At 46.9% G+C, this 20202-nt stretch overlaps 1 protein-coding gene across 1 annotated transcript in view; it reads right to left on the bottom strand.

Moving 5' to 3' along the window:
- Nucleotides 1-20202, bottom strand: part of FAM102B (family with sequence similarity 102 member B) — a 54655-nt gene that overhangs the window by 33386 nt on the left and 1067 nt on the right. The gene's annotated exons all lie outside the window — the stretch shown is intronic.

Raw genomic sequence — 20202 nt, 5'->3', positions numbered from 1 at the left:
CTGTTGCTTCCCTCTCAACCACCCTTGGCCTCCAGACCCGAGGGCAGCCTCAGCCGGGGCCTCTGCAGCTTGGACGCTGGGGGGGTTGGGGGGCCTTTCAGGAGTGGGCTGAGCTTCAAGGCACTTGGTTGTTCCTGTCACTCAGACCACTGATGTGGGACTGGTAACCAAAGACAACATTACAAGGTTCCCTAAAAAGTACATAGGAACTTCTAGTTAAAGATGGCAGGACGAGAGCTTCCTCCCCAAAATGTTATGTTTAATTTTTAGGGCACCATTTCACCAGGAGAGAGAGAACCGGAGGCAAGACAAGAATAATCAGCCAGGGATGGACAAGGGAGAACCGATGGAGCAAGCTGCAGGGCGCCGGACCCTGAGCTGGGCTGGCCGTGGTGAGAGACAAGGGCGGGGTCTCCAGGTGGAATGAAGGGGGGCCCAAGGGCAGAAGCAAGGACTGAACACTGTCCTGTAAACAACTCCCAGATCCTCTCCCTGACCTGGCTGGGGGACTAGCTCCTCCTGAGAGTCAAGCAGAGGGACCTCTGCAGGACCTGACCAGTGGGGGTGGGGTAGGGGTGGAGCTAGGGGAAGAAGGGGGTGGAGCTAGGGGAGGAAGGGGGTGGAGCTAGGGGAGGAAGAAGGTGGAGGATGCCAGACGACTTACTGAGCGCTGAGACCTCCAACTTTCTTCCCCTACCCGGATTCCTCAGAATATGTTCTTCATGATGTGGGAAGAACATGCTCCGGGCATCTGACCCGCCTCCCCAAAGAAAAGCTCTAAGGAGGCGGGTGTTGAGGGTTCCCAGAAAAATGACTCAACCAGCTCAATCTACAGTGAAAACATTCTCCACATGGGCAAAGCTTCTAAGGAACTTTTAGTGCCTTGTAGTTACACATGAGGAAAGGCTCTTAACACGAAAGACAGACTGAAACAAACAGCGAAAGGCACGTGTAACAACATGTAGCCTCTGCCAGGAGAAGAAAAGAGGCTCAGGGAGGCAGAAACGGCTGTTTCATTTAACAGAAAGGAGGAGGAAATAGTAAAGATGACGGTAGACATCAATCAAATAGAAAACAGAAAAACAACAGGAAGAAAAAAAATCACCAAACCCTGGGCTAGACTAAGACAAAGACAAAGAGAAGACAAAAATCACAAATGAAGGAGGAGACACTGCAACGAATGCCTCAGAAATAAACAGAACTTTAGGGGACTAATATGAACAACTGTATGCCAACCAATTTGACAAGCCATAAAAAATCAATAAATTCCCAGAAACATACAATTTACCCAAAGGGAATCTAAAACAGTCCAACTCACAGAAGCACAGGGTAGGCTGGTGGTTGCCAGGGGCCGGGAAGTGGGAGAAGCGGGGGGTGGTGTGGACCCGAGGGTACAAAGGTCAGTTATGCAAGCCGAGCCAGCTCTGGAGGTCTGATGTGCTGCATGGTGAACTCAGTTAACAACAGTGTGCTGTGCACTTGCAGTGTGCTCAGAGAGTGGATCTCAAGTGTTCTGGGGGGAAAAAAGGGAAACTATGTGGGGTGATGGATGTTTGTTTTCTTTTCAAAGATTTTACTTATTTTTTTAGAGAGGATAAGGGAGGAAGAGAGGGAGAGAAACATCAATGTGTGGTTGCCTCTCATGTGCCCCCTACTGGGGACCTAGCTTGTAACCCAGGCATGTGCCCTGATGGGGAATTGAACCCGTGACCCTTTGGTGTGCAGGCCTGCGCTCAATCCACTGAGCCACACCAGCCAGGGTGTGATGGATGTTAATTAGCTTGATTGTGGTGGTCATTTCACAATGAATATACGTATATCAAAACATCCAGTTGTATACTTTTAAATATATACAATTAATTTGTCAATTATATCTCAACAGAGCTAAAAATATAAAATTAATGTATTGATAAAACGCTCTGGAACCTACTGTGCATATTTTCCATAACCTGCATAGCCCCGCCCAACGCAGGCCCAAGGAAGCTCAGACCCAGCTGGGGGTTACAACACTGCGTGGACGCAGGAGGCTGAGTGCCTCCTGGGTAGGAGCCTGGCACGCATGCGGGGCTCCGGAGCAGGTTCTCCCGTGAGAGTGAGAATGTCTAGCCAGCCAAGGGATCAGGCGGGAACGAATGAGGGCTACGAAACGTGTCCATTCATTAACTTACAATGCCACACCATAGAGGGTCCCTCCTGGAGGAGAAACCCGGGGAGGATGAAGGCAGAAAGTAAGAGCCCAGCGAACGCCCTGGACAGGACGTTGCCAAAGACAGCCAACACTCCACGAAATTTGTTCCTGAATGAAGAAATGCCGTGCGTGGGCCACCTGTAAGCAGTCCCAGCTACTGAGTCTTGTCTGTGTGACTTCACGCCCGCCCCCACCCTAATTCGGTCCCTCAACAGAGCTTCTCTGGGGTACGGCAACAGCCTCCCAAATGGTCCTCGAGCAAACCCACCTTCCTCGCTGCACCGGAGAGCTCCTTCTAAAACACGAATCTGAGATGTCTCTCCTCTGTGCGAAATCCTGCACTGCTTCCCTGCATCTTGGGGGATGTGGTCCCAGCTCCTTCACGACGAGGCCCCTGCTCAGCCTCCTGTCCTGACCCCTCCTGTCTCATAGCGCTGGTGGCTCCCCCCTTATATCACACTGGTCCTCTTTCACCTGTACACCTTTGTTCCTGTCCTCTTTCCCCTGTACACCCTCTACTCCCCCTTTCAACTTCCCTTACTCACCAGTTTAACTCGAACTCCTCTCCTTTCGTCATCACCTCCTCTAAGAATCGTTCCCGACTCGGCCTTCAGGTGAAAGAAAGCCAGGTGTCCTATGTGACGCGGCTGCCTTGGTTTCTCTGAGGAGCTCAGTGTCTGCCAGTCCCTGTCCCCAAACTCTGTCCCCAGGGAAGGGCTGGCAAGAACCAGCTGACTTGGCTTTCTCTGTCGTTCCGTAAGTCCTCGTCCCCCAGGACACAGTCCTAATTTCCTTTTCCCTGCCTTGTCTGTGGCAGATTCTCCCTCCTATGATTACATACACACAGGGGTGGGCAAAAGCAGGTTTACAGTCGTCCATATGGAAAATAATACAATAATAAATAAATAATGATACAAGAATAAACTGTTTCACGTATTCACAACTGTAAACCCGCTTTTGTTCACCCCTGTATATTTCAAATAAACCAATAATGTAAATGAATTTTAAAAATTTATCAGCTTAAGCCCTGGCTGGCGTAGCTCAGTGGATTGAACGCAGGCTGCGAACCAAAGCATCACAGGTTCGATTCCCAGTCAGGGCATATGCCTGGGTTGCAGGCCACAGCCCCCAGCAACCACACAGTGATATTTCTCTCTCTCAATCTCTCTCTTTCTCCCTCCCTTCCCTCTCTAAAAATAAGTAAATAAAATCTATAAATAAATAAATAAATGTGAAAATGTATTTAAAAACATAAAAAAATTTATCAGCTTAAATAATTGTTGACGATGGCCTTCAGAAATAGGCACTCAAGTAGTAATAGATATGTTAATTTAAATAATCTTTTAGGTTTCGTAATGTCAACATAATAGCCCTGGAGTCTTAAACAATTTCAGTAAATAAAGTATTTTTCTGTAAAGAAAAAAAATTTCTGTGCCTATGGCAATTACTCAGAATTCTTTTGTGATAAGAAAATCTTCAGTGCGCGCGCGCGCACACACACACACACACACACACACAGCTGTTAGGAGGCTGTCCAAACTACACACAAAGAAAAAAAAGTGGAAAACTTAGTTTGTGACAATTTGTTATACTGACAGGTTACCATGGAAACAAACAGACCACTTGGCAACTGAGACAAAAGCCACATTAGTAAATGCTTTCCATTATATGAGTCATCAATTTCCTATGAGTTTTACACAGTTGCTTAACCACTTTCAAGAAGGAGAGCAACACAACATGTTTGTGTTGATTCTGTGGAGAGCCAAGCATTCCCCAGATAAAACGATCAAGATGCTGACTGTGAACTTCAAGTGCAGAGGACTTAAAAGAAAATAAATGTTGCTGTGGCTGTTTATGCATCAAAAGAATAAAAGAAAATCTAAAAGGTCTTTAAAAAATAAACTATAAAATACAACACAAATGATGGATCTATTCTGGTGACTACGCAGTTGTGGTACTAGTAAACCGCACTACTTAATGCTCTGAGAATGACCTGCGTATGCACACTCGAGGCACATATTTAAAACTGTGCCATGTCTTGGTAATTCAAAGTATTTTTAAGTTTTTAGAAATGGTGATACAGCCCTGGCTGGTGTGGCTCAGTAGATTGAGTGCCAGCCTGCGAACCAAGCGGTCACCAGTGTGATTCCCAGTCAGGGCACATGCCTGGGTTGCAGGCCAGGTTCCCCAGTAGGGGGCACACGAGAGGCAACCACACATCCATGTTTCTCTCCCTCTCTTCCCCCACTAAAAATAAATAAATAAAATCTTTAAAAAAAAAGAAAAGAAATGTTGATATAAAAAAAAAACCCCTGCTGTCAGGACTGTATGCTGTTCTGCCAGACGATATTATTGCCGGGAGTTAGGAGCTTGTACCCAGAGCCAGTCTGTTGGGGTTCAAATCCCACCTCTGCCACTTGGCAGCTGTCACACCACGCACATTCGCTAGCCTCCCTGAACTTCTGTTTCCTTCTCTGTGAAACAGAGATGGTAATGGTGCCCACGCGTCATGGGAGTTTTGGAAAATCAAGTGAATTATTACACATGGTGTTTGGAACAGCACCTGGCTTAAGGCAGAGCTCAATACTAAATGTGACAAGTTGTCATTATCAAGGATCTAAGCAGTTCCAAGTCCACTTACATTTGTCCTCCAGAGAGAAACAATGGTTAAATCACAAGTAGGAAGTTTTCTTCAACAGTAATTTATTTTATGAAAGATATAGATTCCTGAAAACGAGGCTTTGGACTGAGGCAAAAACAAATATTTTAAGACTCTGGGGATAAATCAGATCTATAACACTGTGGCTTTTCATTGCAAAGCTAAGGAAGAAAGGACCTCTCATGGCCGAGAGGCACTGCTGGCTGGAGACACTGCCTGGCCACGTGGTGGCTCAGTGGAGAACATCTGAACCCCAGGAGAGTGTCTTTCACTCGGGCGTGGTGCTGGTGGTGGGGGGCAGTGAGGGAGATGACAGCCTGGCTTCGGGCATTTGGAGGTGGAGGAGCCTGAGAGCCCCTCCTTGGGAAGGTCCGGTGGGTGGGCAGATAGAGACCCAAACTCAAAGGGGAGGACTGGGCTGTCGATGCACGTGAAAGCCGTCAGCATGGCAGACTGGCCAGGGAGGCCATGGGAACGAGGAGGCCCTTGGGGGAGAGTGGCAGGGCAGGAGGAGGGGAGAGCTGAGTCTGGTCTAGGAGGGGACAGGAGGCAGGCACAGGGGACTAAAGGTCAGCAGAGGGAGAAGCAAAGAACACAATGTTATCTCAGAAACCAAACCAAGGGGGAAGACCGTGGAGGGATTGCTCAACAATAATGGGCCCAGAGGTCGGGTGAGATAAAGGCTAGGGAGAAGCAACAATGAAGGCACTGATAATGCTGCTGAGCAAGGTTTTGGTGGAAAGGTGGGGGTGGAAGGCAGGCAACTAGGGGGAGTGGAACAGGAACACAGACATTCGGTGTCAAATACTTTGGTGATAAAGTGGAGAAAATGGGGGGCGGCAGCCAGGTGGGCACATGCGGTTGAGGGCGGATTTCATTGTCACACGCAGGAGACTTGGTGTGCTTTAGTGCTGGCAGGAGAGAACCAGGCAGGAGAAAAAGCCAAAGCTGGACAGGGCGTGAATGAATGATGGCGCCAGAGAATGTCAGAGGGGCTGTGTCCGGGCCATGGTGGTGGGGTGGGGGTGGGGGGGGACAACGACGACATGATGGCCTTGGGACAGGATGGGGGGCCCCTCCGCATCATGAGGAGCAGAAGAGAAAAGAACAAGCTCTCACGCAGGCAGGTTTGCCCACAGGCCACGGTTCGCCGCCTGGAGCTACGCTGATGAGAAATTTCATCCACAAAACACAGCGCGACCAGGTGTGCAGCGGGTCCTCAGAACACATGCTTGCTCAGGATGCCCTGTGCACGTGTCCAGAAATCCTGGGTCGCCTCACACGGGAATGACTGCCACTCAGTGACTGGCAGGTGTCCTAATGAAAGCTTTCATTTAAAAAGGTATGCAAACTTATGTCCATTTTTATAGTACGACGGACGAGTTCATTGTTTTTGTGAGTAAAAACGTCGGCACTAAAAATATGACTTAGATCACCTACTGACGTGGATTCTTTCAGTTCCCCCATAGCTAGCCATAGATCATTCTTTCTATACACTTTTTGAGCGCATTTCTAAACGTTGTATATAAACAATTGAAACAGTACAAAAAAGGGAGACTGGCGCCCACGTCACCTGTCAGTTAACAGAGTTTCTGTTCACAACTTTCCAGCTTAACGGCCGTGAAAGGAAATGAGGAGGGCATAATGGAAAGAGTAAAGGCTAGAGAATCACGATGTTTCTGTCAGAAACTATACAAGTAACTTTTGGACTAGTTATGTCACCTGCTGGGGCTTCAGTTCCCTCACCTAGCACCAGAAGTGTCGAACTAGAGGCTATGTAGCATAAAAATTTCATGATTCCATGTATCAAAAGTATTTCTGACAAAAATATTTTATCATCCTAGAATATTAATTTGTGTTGCTCCAACTGTTCACATTCTACAAAGCATCACTCCCCTAATTCCTAAAAAGGACACTGCAGATGAAGAAGACACAATAAAAAACGAAGTAATAGAAAAACCCTAATCAAAGAAAAGACCTCATACTAAAAACTTAAGAATACACCATACAGCATACAGTCTAGGCAAATTGAGTAAAAAGAAAACTACACAAAACTTCCCGATTTCATGAAGGTAAAAATCCTTCAAGAACACAGGACATTAAAACCAGGTTATATGCACAGGCATGAAAATATGTCCTCCCGAATTTCTTAAAAACCAAGGGACAAGGGACTAACTGTGCAGAACTCAGAGGCTGAGACTCATTTTTACTCTCAGCTGGTACTAATTTCCTGCTTCTCAAATTAGGAAATGCCAAGTACTCGGATTGCAGTTATTAATTACTGAGCTCCCGGTTCCTCCACGAAGGCTGACGCTCTATTAGTATAACGGGTTTCCTGTTCTCAACTGTGGATGATTGCAAATGCATACAATCTATACTACCGACTTAATAGTGGAGTTCATTTTTCCTTCACTGGTAGAAATTATAAAGGTCACTTATGGTTGCTTACAAAAGGGTCTTTCCTGATGGGCCTACAAGCAGAATGTTGGAACCAAGTCCCGTCTTGTGCAAGGAGTATGAACAACCTTTCCTAACCACCCTCCTGGGGCTGTGACATCTGAAACTCTTCTGCACAGAGGAAACGGTGCTGGCCACGGGGCAGTCCAGGTGAGATACTCATCTGGGTTTTCTGGAAGTCATCCCCTAAGGAACGACCAAAAAAAAAAAAAAAAAAAATGGAAGGCCTTCATGTCCAGGATGGTACACAGAGGGGATACTTTTAAAAACACAATACCTTATGAGCTCCTGGATCAGCCTCAAAAGGTAACAATGGAAAATAAAACGTTAATAACTTCATACGTAGACACCAGCACTAGAGAATTCCCAGAAATTGCTGTTGAAACGTGGCTGCAGTCTGCAAACAGGAAAGATATGAAATTTTGACTAGAAAGAAAATGTCACTAAATGAGTTCATTTGAATGCTATGTTCCTGATGACTCACTAAAACGAAATGAAGCAAACATGTAAAGTCCAAAATCAATATTACGGGTAGTTCCTCGTTTCGTTAAGTTACAACAAGCCTTGGGCGTCGTAAGCTAGTTTCCAAGTCTCAATGCTTGGAAATACTATTCAATTAGGAAAAGCCTAAGAATTTTCTTCTGAAAAAAGCAAACAGGTTCCAGGACAGAAAATTTATTTTTTCTTGCAGACAACAGAAAGACAGACTTTCAATTGTGGGTTTGTATTTAGGATTGTATCCCTATTTTATCTTACACGGCTCCTTTGCCTCAAACTACAGTTGTATTCAAGTCTCTCTCTTCAAAATAAATACGTAAAGTAAAACTGTTGTTGCTTGTTCCTGGTCTCCAGCCCCCTTTTTTACTGAATTCTACTCTTCTCCTTTGCTGTACTTTAGCAAACATTACAAACGGAAGACGACTGTACTCAAGGCTTCTGCCGCTTCCCCTGCGCACGCCGCGCTAACTGCCAGGAGCCTGGCTTCTGCTCCTGAGGCTCCTCCCCCAAGCTCCCCACGGCACGGCCACTCGTGGAAGAACATTTGGGCCTCTACCTTCCACCGCACACAAAACCAACTCGGACTGGGGTAAAGTTTCAAAGGTGAGCACTGCACCCAGAAGACTTCTGCAAGGAAACACAGGCTCTTTGCTGGCCGTCTTGGTGATGGATGTCTTTTTTTCTTTTTTGGTTTGACACCAAAAGCTAGGCAAGAAAAGCAAAAACTAAACAAGTGGGACTCTACCAAACTAAAAAGCGTCTGCGCGGCATGGAAAACCACCAAAAAAAATTGAAAAGGCACCCTTCTAAAGGGGAGGGAATATCTGATGAGGGATTAATATCCAAAATATATAAAGAATTCATACAACTCAAGAGCAAAAGGAAACCCCAAATAATCAGATTAAAAAATGGGCAGAGGAACCTTGGCCTGTGTGGCTCGGTGGGCTGGGCATCGTCCCACAAGGCCATAGTTTGTGGGTCCGGCTCTTGGTCGGGGCACAGGCCTGGGTTGTGGGTTTGGTCACTGGTTGGGAGTCAGGGAGCATGGATGGATGCTTTGCTCTCACACCGATGGTCCTCTCCTTCCCTCCTCTTCTCTAAATAGATAGATAAAAAAAGAAAAGGACAGAGGATCTGAACATTCTTCCAAAGGAGACATACCGGTGTTCAACAGGCATGTGCAATGGTGTTCCGCACTGGGAAAGGGCGCACCCAAACCACGGTGAGATATGGCTTCACACGGGTCAGAACGGCTGTTCTCAGAAAGACGAGAAACAGCGAGCACTGGCAAGGATGTGAAGAAAAGGGAACTCTTTTTTTTTTTTTTTAAGATTTTATTTACTTATTTTTAGAGAGGGAAGGGAGGGAGACAGAGAGAGAGAGAGAGAGAGAGAGAGAGAGAGAGAGAGAGAAACATCAATGTGCGGTTGCTGGGGGTTATGGCCTGCAACCCAGGCATGTGCCCTGGCTGGGAATCGAACCTGGGACACTTTGATTCCCAGCCCGCACTCAATCCACTGAGCTATGCCAGCCAGGGCAGAAAAGGGAACTCTTGCGTGTTGCTGGTGGGATGGAGAACCAGTGAGGCCACTATGGAGAACAGAACGGAGGTTCCTCAAAACATTCAAAACATCAAAACAGAATTAACTACCATGAGCCTCAGCAATTCCACTTCTGGATATTCATTAAAAAAAAAAACACCCAAAACAAAAAACCCCACTAACTCAAAAAGACATATACACCTGTATGCTCACTGCAGTGTTATTTATAACAGCCAAGATATGGAAACAACCTAAGTATTTTTTTCAATGGATGTATGGGTATATAAAATGTGATACACACACACACAGGAAAATTATTCAGCCATAAAGAAGGAAATCTTGCTGTTTGCGACAACATAGCTGGGCGCTATGCCAGGTGAAATAAGTCAGACTCAGAGAGAGACAAATACAATTCACTTATTTGTAGAATATAAAAAAACAACAAACAGAACAAACCCCCAAGAAACCAAGCTTATAGAGAACTGATTGGAGATTGCCAGGGGCCAGGAGTGGGGTGTGTGTGAGAGAGGTGAAGGGGTCAAAGGGGAGAAGTCACAGAGATGCGATGCACAGCACAGTGACCGTAACTAACCACACTGCATCACCTGTTTGAAAGCTGCTAAAGAACAGAGCTTTAAAAGTCCTCATCGCAAGAAAAAAACTACCTTGTGAGTGGTGTGTTTACTGACAGGTGCTGACTATACTTTCTGTGGCAATCGTTTCGCACTCTATACTGGGCTGGCCAATAAGTTCATTTAGTTTTTTCCGTACATGGCTCTAGTAGAGCTTAGCTGTCTTTAACTTCATTCGAAACAATTTTGTTAGACTGTATTGTGACAGCTATCATATGAGTGTGCATTAAAAAAAACTTATCAAAATTGGTCAATTTTTGTGCAGCCATTTTAATGTTGAAGATGGAAGAAAATATGCAACATTTGGTGTCTTATGCTTTATTATTTCAAGAAAGGTAAAAATGCAACTGAAACACAGAAAAAGATGTGCGCAGTGTATGGAGAAGGTGCTGTGACTGATCGAACGTGTCCAAAGTGGTCTGCGGAGTTTCTTGGTATTTTGACATTTTGGCCAAAAAATTCTGTGCTGTGGGGCTGTCTTATGCACTGGAAAGTGTATAGCAGCAGCCCTGGCCTCCCCACTGGAAGCCAATAGCAGGAGAGAGCCGATATACTCCACGTACCTAAATCAATACAGTTAATGGTGAAAATGAAAAATGTGTTCTTTATTTTACAAGAAAGACGAAACGGACTTTTTGGCCTGCCCAATACAAATACTGATTCGTTATATTGGGAGGGTAAGGTGGGGTATTAGGGCTCAAGGAAGCCAAGACAGCCAAGTTTCGAGCCGTAGTGCATTGTCACAGAATTCCACGCGGAGCACAGAGGCGCCGGGGAGACCAGGCTGAGCGGATCAGGGAGGGCCGGTGACGCCAGCGAAGCCTTCTGCTGCGTGCTGGGAGGACGTCGGAGTACGGGGCTGAGGGCGGAGCAGGAATGCCCAGTTTTTTCATGAAATCTGGTCAGAATTGCAGACAGAGAGGAGAGGAAGCTGGATGAAGGTGGGACCCAAGGGGCAGGGAAATGGGCCGGCACTGAGGAGGAGGCAGAGCATCTACCTTGTCCTGTGAGCTGAGAATGAAACGATGACTGACTGAGGATGGAGATTACGTCTTTAGGTTTAGGTCAAGTCTTCAGGTCTTGAAGGTTAATTGTGGGGAGGGGGCTGCAGGACAGCAAGACAGACGGAGGTGGTGAAGACCCCCTAGGAGGGGAAAGGCAGGGCCTACCGTCACCTCCTCCTGCACTTCCAGGCATGGCCGCTGGAACCACGTCTTGTGTGACCAGGGCCTTAGACACCACATTCGATCGTTTCCTGTCCATATCGGAAATCCTGAGGCCATTGAGTTCACTGCGTACCTTTCACCCCTGTCATCCTCAGGAAAAGACAGAACGCCACGTCCCGGCCACCTGCCCATTCTCCCCAAGGCCCCGGCCTGCTCTTGCCTGCTGTTCTCTCCATCGTCACTCTGACCCTTCCCATCTCCCTCTACCGCACAACCTGAGACCCGGGTTCCGAGGTCAGATGCCCTCTGACCCCCTCAGCCTCTTCACGGAGCACTCGTGCACTGCCTAACCACCACCTGGCCACCTCACGAGGACACCCCTGTCCTGCCGCCCTGCAGGGCAGGTGTGCTTACTCTCCGCCCCCATCTTCCACGGGAGGCACGCGGCACCTGGCCAGGTCATACCCTCTGTCTTCTGGAGAAGGGCACACTGAAGTACCTGTGTTTCCTTCTCTCTTTCTCTCCAACCCTCCCCGCCCCCCCCAGCAGCAACCACACTGGCTGCTTTCTTTACCCCAGGCCAGTGACCGAACACCCTGGACTCAGAGTCTCTGTCCTGCGCTGCCTGCACACCGCTCCGCGATGCCCACACCCCGCACTCTGCCAGCTCTCCGGACAGCTCTCCTGAAGAATCCCACTTTCTGAGAGCCCACTCCCGAGCACACCTCCCACGCCGCCCAGTCCACCCCAGCCTCATCCCTCCCCATCCGCACCCGCACCTCCAACCATCCCACGGTTTCCTGATCCATCGTCCTGGCCTGCTTTCTCTGTACGGAGTCTGGACCCCATGACCAATTCCTTCCATTCCCTGCTCATCGACACTTCCCTTGTCTCAGTTCCCTTGTGCTTTTGGCCTCTCCATGTACCTACAAACGTCTACACCGGAATCGATCCCCCACCTTAGAGCACCGCTGGAGAAATGTGCGTGAACACGCACCCCGCCATCACTGACAGTGCACGTTCTAAACTTCAGCTGGGCCACCTGGACTTGCCTGTGGCCAGCTCCCCCCCGCCCCAACCATTCCTTACAGAGCAGCTTTTCTGGTCTTCTGTCCTCATCCTCACGTCCCTTATTCACCTGCCTTGGTTGTTCCTGAGAAAGCCAAGGTCATCAGAGGGGGATTCTCTGAAATTTTAGCCCTAAGCCAACCTACTAACTTTGCCCAAGCCCCTCCCCTGCTTTCGGCTCCCTAGGCCCTACAGTAGCAAAGCCAGTCCGGACTCCTGGAAATGAGCCCCCTCCCCCTCTCCTTCTGTGGCGGCCACAGTAGTTCAGCACCTGACTCACGGTGCCCCCGGCACACACCTGCTGCTGCTTGCCAGTGTGCGTGCCGCTCCTCCGTCACCCCCCACACTTCCTGGCCAGACTTTGTTCAAAGCCTCGCGGGGAGTTCCCTTCCCCGACACTTCCCCTGCCCAGCCCCCCCCACCCAGAAGAAGAGCCACACACTTCTTCCTGCCTTTCCTTGTATCAATGTTTACTACTATAAGTTTTACACTCGCTGCATGGAAATGTTTCCTAAAGGTAATTAAAACACTGATCTGGGTGAAATAACTGGTAGAAAGGAGAATACAGGGGTTGAGAGGTGAAATTTCAGGGAGACCGTGAGGAATGAATGAGGAGGTTTCATTCATTCAACAAATAACCGATGCTTCCGAAGGACAAGTATGTGCGCTTGGTGTCGGAGGGGAGCGGTGGGCGAGCAGAAAGCTGATGGATGAGGCATCCGATCGGATCTTAAAGAATGGCTGGAGTCTGAACCAACCAACAAAACGGTGAAGAGGCAGGAAGAGCAGAGAAAACCAAGCAGGCAGAAACGCACACACATCTGGCTAACCGAGGCTGACCAGTCTCGGCTGAAACGGGAGGTTTCGGGGGAGCAGTATTAGCAAACAAAAGTTAAAGCTTAGTCACCGAATCTTGGAGTTAGAAAAGGCCTTATGAGTCATCTGAGTCACCGGGCCTTCCAACGAAGCGTGACCCTCCGGACACAGGGACAAGCCGTGTAACACAACTGCACTCTTCTTCTAAATGTGTCACTCAGTGTCACACAGTCACACTGCTTGTCACATCTCAGCATCCTCCCGAACACACGTGCCGTCTTTAACACCTCCTCCTGCGACACAAGTCTCTTCCCCCCTCAGGGGACAGGCTTTCAAATACCTTTCATTGAACTGATGTGTGACCTCGAACAAATTAATGTCACTCTTCTGAGGGTCAACGTTCTCCTCTCTAAAAGAGAGGTGAGAGGGGCGTGGCCGAGGCTAACTGTCCCCGGACATCTGCCCGCCCCCTTCTGTTCACCGTGATCGACTCTTTCACTGGGCGCCTGGATGCCCAGCAACGACCACATTTCTCAGCCCTCCTTGGGACTGGATGTGGCCTTGTGCTTCCGCTCTGGTCAACAGGCGGTGAGCAAAAGGGACCCCCCCTCCCTTTTCCTCTTCCCCAGAGGCTGGAATTCGGATGTGGGACGAGCCAGCTTTGTCCGTCTGTGTGGATGGGAACAATGCCCTGGGCAGGACAGAGCGACAAGATGAAGAGTCAGGGCCCCGACACCTTGACAGAGCACAGCCGCCCCATCAGCTTGGACTTCACGCCAGAGAAGAATAAACCTCCATCTTGTTTAAGCCACTCATTTTTTTAAACAAGTCTGTACAGCACCTGGCACACAGCCTAACCCAGTAAGAGGTACCACCTCTACAAAAGAGATTTTATAAGAATTAAATGAAGTTAGGGATGTAAAATATATATACAGATACACAAGTTTATTTTTTATTACTTAAAGACCACCATCTTCTCTTAATATTCACCTCAGAGTCTGTGATTGACATAATTCACGATTCCTCAGCATCCTCACGTACTGTATTCCCCTGGATCGCTACCTGGTTACGTCCCTCACAGGCTGACAGCCCAGACTGAACACGGGCAAGTGTATTCTGTTCTGTGTGCACAGCTTATAAAGAATCAGAAACAGGATCCTTCTGAGGTTAACTTCCACTAATAATCTTATAAAGAATGAATGAACTGTGTACCCAGAACAGTATATACTTCCCCACACGGCTTCTTCTCCAGATATCTGCACTCTTCGAATAAATATCATAAACGGCCCACTGTGCAAGGCTTAGTGATACGAAAGCGAACATTAATGTACGGGTGTAAAATGGCATCAGCAATAATTTTACAAGGTAGCCATCCAGGAAGGAGACTGAATTTCGAGGGCTGACTATTGGCAAGTCACACCTGGGGGTGGGGGAGCACACCTGTGAGTGCTGTGTCTCTCATCTTCCACCTACGACCACCTCGGGGCAAACCGAGAGGGGCCAGTCACCACCTGTTCCGTGGTGTCCCACACTGGAACCAGTTTTCTGACACTGGCATTCAGAACTATGTGTATGTATCTACTGTTTTGTTACAACATAAAAATGAGCATCGCAGGTTCGATTTCCAGTCAGGGCACATGCTTGGGGTTGCAGGCCACGGCCCCCAGCAACCGCACATTGATGTTTCTCTCTCTTTCCCCCTCCCTTCCCTCTCTAAAAATAAATAAATAAATAAAATATTAACAAACAAACAAACAAACACATAAAAATGAGAGCCCTGGTTGGTGCGGCTCAGTTGTGGAGTGTCATCCCATGAACGTAAGGCTCATGGGTTTGATTTCTGGTCAGGGCACACGCCTAGGTGATGGGTTCAATCCCCGGTTGGGGTGCATATGGGAGGCAACCGATCCACGTTTCTCTCTCAAATTGATATCTCTTTCTTTCTCTCTCCCTCCCTCTTTAAAATTAATAAGCATGTCCTCGAGTGAGGATTAAAAAAACATAAACATGAGAAAACATGACAAAATTTGAGAGGCAGCAGAGTTCAGCGATGGATGACGCGTGGAGTCTAGAGCCAACCGCCCGCCCCCACAGCTCTGGTGCTTTCCAGCTGCGTACACACTAGATGCCTGTTTGTGCTCGTCTCCTCTGGTGGAAGGAAGATGAGAGTAATCATAGCCATAAGGTACTAGTACCTTCTTCCCAGGATTACTTTGAGGGTGTACAGGCCTAGAAAGGTTCCTGGCACACAGGGAAAGTGCTCGATAAATGTTAGCTACTATTATTAAAGCTATTATAGGCATGTGAATAGATAACCCCATTTCTGGTCGGGGTATAAAGAATTCTGTGCCATAGGGTCAAACAGCATTTTCTAAAACTGGTTATTTTTTATGTTTGCTACTCAGTGATTTTTTTCCTTAAAAAATTTTTTTAAGATTCCATTTATTTATTTTTAGAGAGAGGAGAAGAGAGAGAGAAAAGAGGGAAAGAAACATCAATGTGCAAGGGATACATCACACTCCCCCAAGTGGGGACCTGGCCCGAAACCCAGGCATGCGCCCTGACTGGGAATCGAACCAGCAAGCCATTGGTTCACAGGCCAGTACTCAATCCACTGAGCCACACCAGCCAGGGCTCATTAGTGAATTTTTTTCATCTTAAAAAGTCAATTTAATGTACTAAAGGGCAAGTTGATAATATATATCAAAAACCTTAAAAACCTGAATGCTTTTTGACTCAATAATTCCATTTCTAGTGTTAATCCTAAATAAATAATAATGAAAGTGTATTAAATGTAGCCATAAGGATGCTCACTGCAGCATGTCTGTAAAACAAACATGCATGTACAGTATGATTCCACTTTGTTTTGTTTTTTTTTTTAAAGTATGTGGTATGTGTGTATATATAAGGATACGTAAGGATCAATAAAGACTCCTAAGTTATCCACCAAAATATTAGTAACAATCATTTTCTCTACTTGGTTCATTTCCATGCAATTTTTGTTCTTTTCCTTTTGCTTTTCTATTTTCTAAATGTTCTACATGAATCTATGTTACTTTTGCAATCAGGAAAAGGTTCCTAAATGGGAATACAAAATGTGCAGTGAATTAAGATCTTGAAAACAAGAACACAAACTCCAGCCAAAGACAAGAAATCCCTTCGGCTTGTTTACAAAGCAAAAAATCCAATACACAGATGTGCTTGCTGGTTTCCTGGACACTCCCTGAATCCACGTGGTTCGGGGCCGCCAGCCCATGTGAGACCCAGAAAAGTGTTCCGTGATGGGCACCCACAAAGATGAACCACGTAAGGCAGACTTGGGAATCCCCAAAAATCCAGGAAAATTTTCTTACTATTCCTTTGATTGCAGCAGACCAGAAATTAAATCTGTCCTGACAGTCTTAACAAATCTGAAAGTGCCTTGAATATTTTCACAAAGGAAGAGTTCTTTGAAAAGATTTAAATAATGTAACATCTTGCCTTTGAAAGGTCTTCAAAACTTTTTATTAGGCAATAACTCGGCTTCAATTTTCTGTAATCGTACAATGGATTTTCTGAATGTTTTATTTACTATGCTATGTAATATCTGATCATACAAATAACATTCACTACAAATAAATACCTTTTGGTCTTTATATTCTTTCTAACGTCTTCCCTGGGCATACCTTCCCAGGACAAACTGAATCCTTCTAGAATTAACTTCCACTAATAGTCTTTAAAAGGACAAAACAAGAAACACACATTGTATGTCCACTGTAATTGAAAAATAAAATAAAATAAATTCAATTAAAAATAAATAAGTAAGTAGGAAGTAAAGGGCACGCCAGTGTAAGGAAATGCTAGCGGAAAAGTTCGGTAAGCAGGTTTACTTACAATGGACGAGACCCTAAGAAACACACAATGAATGTGCCTCACGGGGCTGCCACCTGCATGTCGTACGTGAAATACACAGCTTAGCGCTTCGCACCCTCCCCCGCGATACGTTATAGTCCCCCCAACAAAGCAAAATGAGACGAAGATGCTTCTTGACGTCTTTCTTGTCGGGTCACCAAGGCACCGGCCGCAGCATTATCATTTCATCGGTCACGTACGTGAGAGGCCTCCAAGTTCAGGTTCTTGGTGGCGCCTGCCTGGGTTATTTCAACAGACTCCTAATTTGTCCCCCCATTTCTGATCTATCCCCATCTGAATCCAAAGAGCATCTGCCCACCAGCCAGCGTACTCTCGCTATAATCCCATTACGATCTGGTGCGAGAACGTTAGATGAACTCTAATCTATGAGCAGCGAAGAGCACAGGGCACAAGGACATTCAAAGTCATGGTCTTCTGCTGCGGGTCAGTGTGGACTCCCCCTGCAGGCAGGCAGCTCTCCCAGCTCCCGCTGAGCTAAGGACTAGCTCGAGCTGTCCACCCGCTTCCCTGTCAATGCAAAGGCATCCTCCCAGCATGCCTTTGAGCTGGTAAGGTTTCAGTAATGTTACAGCTGTGAATAAACTGTACTTTCACAAAGTCAACGACTCTCACAGGTGGTCCGATTCAGCGGTCTGGCACTAAATCACACTGTGTCCTACCATCAACAATTACACGTCTATGGCCTAAGTTAATTGAATAGATGTGATTCCCTTATGGGCCTTTAGTTTTGTACTTCTCATCGCTGCTGACAGGCAGCCCGAAACCTGGTAAATCCTCAATATCTGGTGAATAATGAATGAGCCGCATCTTGAGCATTTTTGCAAGTCTATTTACAACGTCCTGTGCACCTCTAAGGCTTTTCTCTGACAAAATAAATGATTCTTTTTCATAGGTTCATGCATCCGGGGGCCCCAAGGCCACTCCCAGGTTTGGTGATCCAGCAGGAGGGCTCACGGGACTCAGCATGTAGTCACACTCACGTCTGAGATTTACTACAACAGAAGGAATCAAAGCCGATCAGCCCAGGGAATAAAAGGTGCACAGGGCAAAGTCCGGAGAAACCAAGGGCACGCTTCTGAGAGTCCTCTCCCAGGGAACACAGCTTCTCCAGCATCCAACCACGACAGCACATGCCGTCTACCAAGGGAGCTTGTTAGAGACACACTGCCTACAGCCTTTTTCAGGCTGGCCACACAGGCACCCTCTGCCCGGCAGACCCCCAGGCTCCCAGATAGCGTCTGGCATAAATCACGCAGTAGTCTGGGTGCAGCGCACAGTAGGGGCCTGCTGATCATTCAGGCCCCCGGGCGCCAGCAGCTCTAAGCAGGCCTTTCTAAGGAAAGCGGTCCTGCGGGTGCTGTGCAGTTCACCTCACGTTTCCATGGGAGAGATGTTCACGTGTGAATTGTATTGGACTGGTAAGAGGCGTCTAAGGGGATCTTTAAAAAAATTAAAATCTAGCATTTCATTAGAGATGCACTGCCTGGACTGGCACCTAAGATTGAAAGTTATGCAGATTTTAAATAATTCACAACCTTTAGGAATTTCAGGTTTTCTTTTCCCCTGGTAAGTGGGGCGTAATATTCAAACCCAAACGTTCCTCATTGTCAAGATAAAGGAAGTCAAGTGTAACACCTAACAAGCCCTCTTGGACGAGCTCCTGGTGTTCTCTCTAAAAGTTCATTGGGCCCTGCCTGGAGTAGCTCAGTGGATTGAGCTCAGGCTGCGAACCAAAGTGTCGCAGGTTCGATTCCCGGTCAGGGCACATGCCTGGGTTGCAGGCTGCGGCCCCCAGCAACCGCACATCAATGTTTCTCTTTCTCTCTCTTTCTCCCTCCCTTCCCTCTCTAAAAATAAATTTTAAAAATCTTTAAAAAAAGATATATTAAAAAAAATAAAAGTCCATTGGGTGTCAGAGCGCTGTGGGAGCTGGTTCAGGTACAGGATCTTACTGAAGCCTCCCAGTAAGCCCTTCTGCCGTGACGGCTTCTGCTTTACAGATGGGGGCTCTGGGAGGCTACGCACCCCACCCAGGTTTCCCACCCAGGCAGAGCGAGGTTTTGGGCAAAGATCCGCCTCATTCCAAACCCTACCTCTACCGAACGAGGCTCCTTATTATGGGTCCTTTCCCTCCAAATGACACGGGTGGGCTGGTTAGTTAGTTACTTTGTTCGGTTATACAGAACACTATTCTGAACCTTACTGGTACTGATTACAGCCAAATTTTAATTGGAAGACAAAGGGGTAAGCTTGACCCAGATGCTCACCTTTTTCCTTTCCGACATGTGCAGATTCCCAATCGAACTATACCCCTGGCTTCTTAAAACCATTAGGACCCTCCCACTTCATCACAGCACACAGTTTTCTCTGTTACCAGCATTAAGTCTGTTTGACATCACACAGACCCATCTCAGAATCTTGGTATTTTACTTAGTAGACATGCGGACCTTGGGGAAGTTTAGTAATGCTTTCTGAGCCTCAGTTTATTCATCTGCAAAATGGGAATCCCTAGATCGTGGGCTTGATGTGAGAATTATATAAGGTGACATATTTAATGGGCCCAGCCTAAACATAGTTGCTGAGTAAATGATTACCTGCATGGGAATAACTAATTTGAGAGCAGCCAGCCACCTCAATAACCTGCGGGAGAAAGGAGATGGCAGGGAAGTGCCCTGACCAGCAGGTGGCACCACTGGCTCAGGAGCCGGGTGTAACGGCCAGAAATGTTGGGTGTGACCCTGCAGCAAAGCAGGGTAAGGTTCAGGGTAGGACTGTCACTTGCACTTACAGGTCATTGTAGAACGGAATTGGCTTCTCAACACCTAACAGCTTTATCTGCTGCACCATTCTGAGCTTTCAACCTGTGTTACTAGTGACTGTAGTATAATTAGCTGAATAGCCACAGAAGATTTGTCAGCACAGCTGAATTTTAAAAACGACCCTCAACTGACCATGTTTCAATTCTGAGAATCAACAGTGCTTCATACCTGTCTGGCTTCGGCCAACCAGATATTACAGCTTCTGGTTTCCATAGGTTTCAATAGAGTCACCGCGGGCAATTTTCTGGCCCCAGTTCCACAACCTATCGACATTATGTCCTTTACATTATTAATAGGAATGATAAATAAAAGGAAAACAGAATGTTTAGGGTAAAAATAAACTCTATGAACAGTGAATCTAGGCAAAAGAAGCATTACGTATTGATCCTTTTCCTTGATCTCAGGAACTTAAAAGCCCATTTAAAGATGCTGTAAATTTTCTATTT

This window comes from Phyllostomus discolor, chromosome 14 (assembly GCF_004126475.2).
Source record: "Phyllostomus discolor isolate MPI-MPIP mPhyDis1 chromosome 14, mPhyDis1.pri.v3, whole genome shotgun sequence".
In the NCBI taxonomy this organism is placed as follows: domain Eukaryota; kingdom Metazoa; phylum Chordata; class Mammalia; order Chiroptera; family Phyllostomidae; genus Phyllostomus; species Phyllostomus discolor.
Note: the sequence above shows the minus strand (reverse complement) of the source record. Positions and strands in the feature narration are given on the sequence as shown.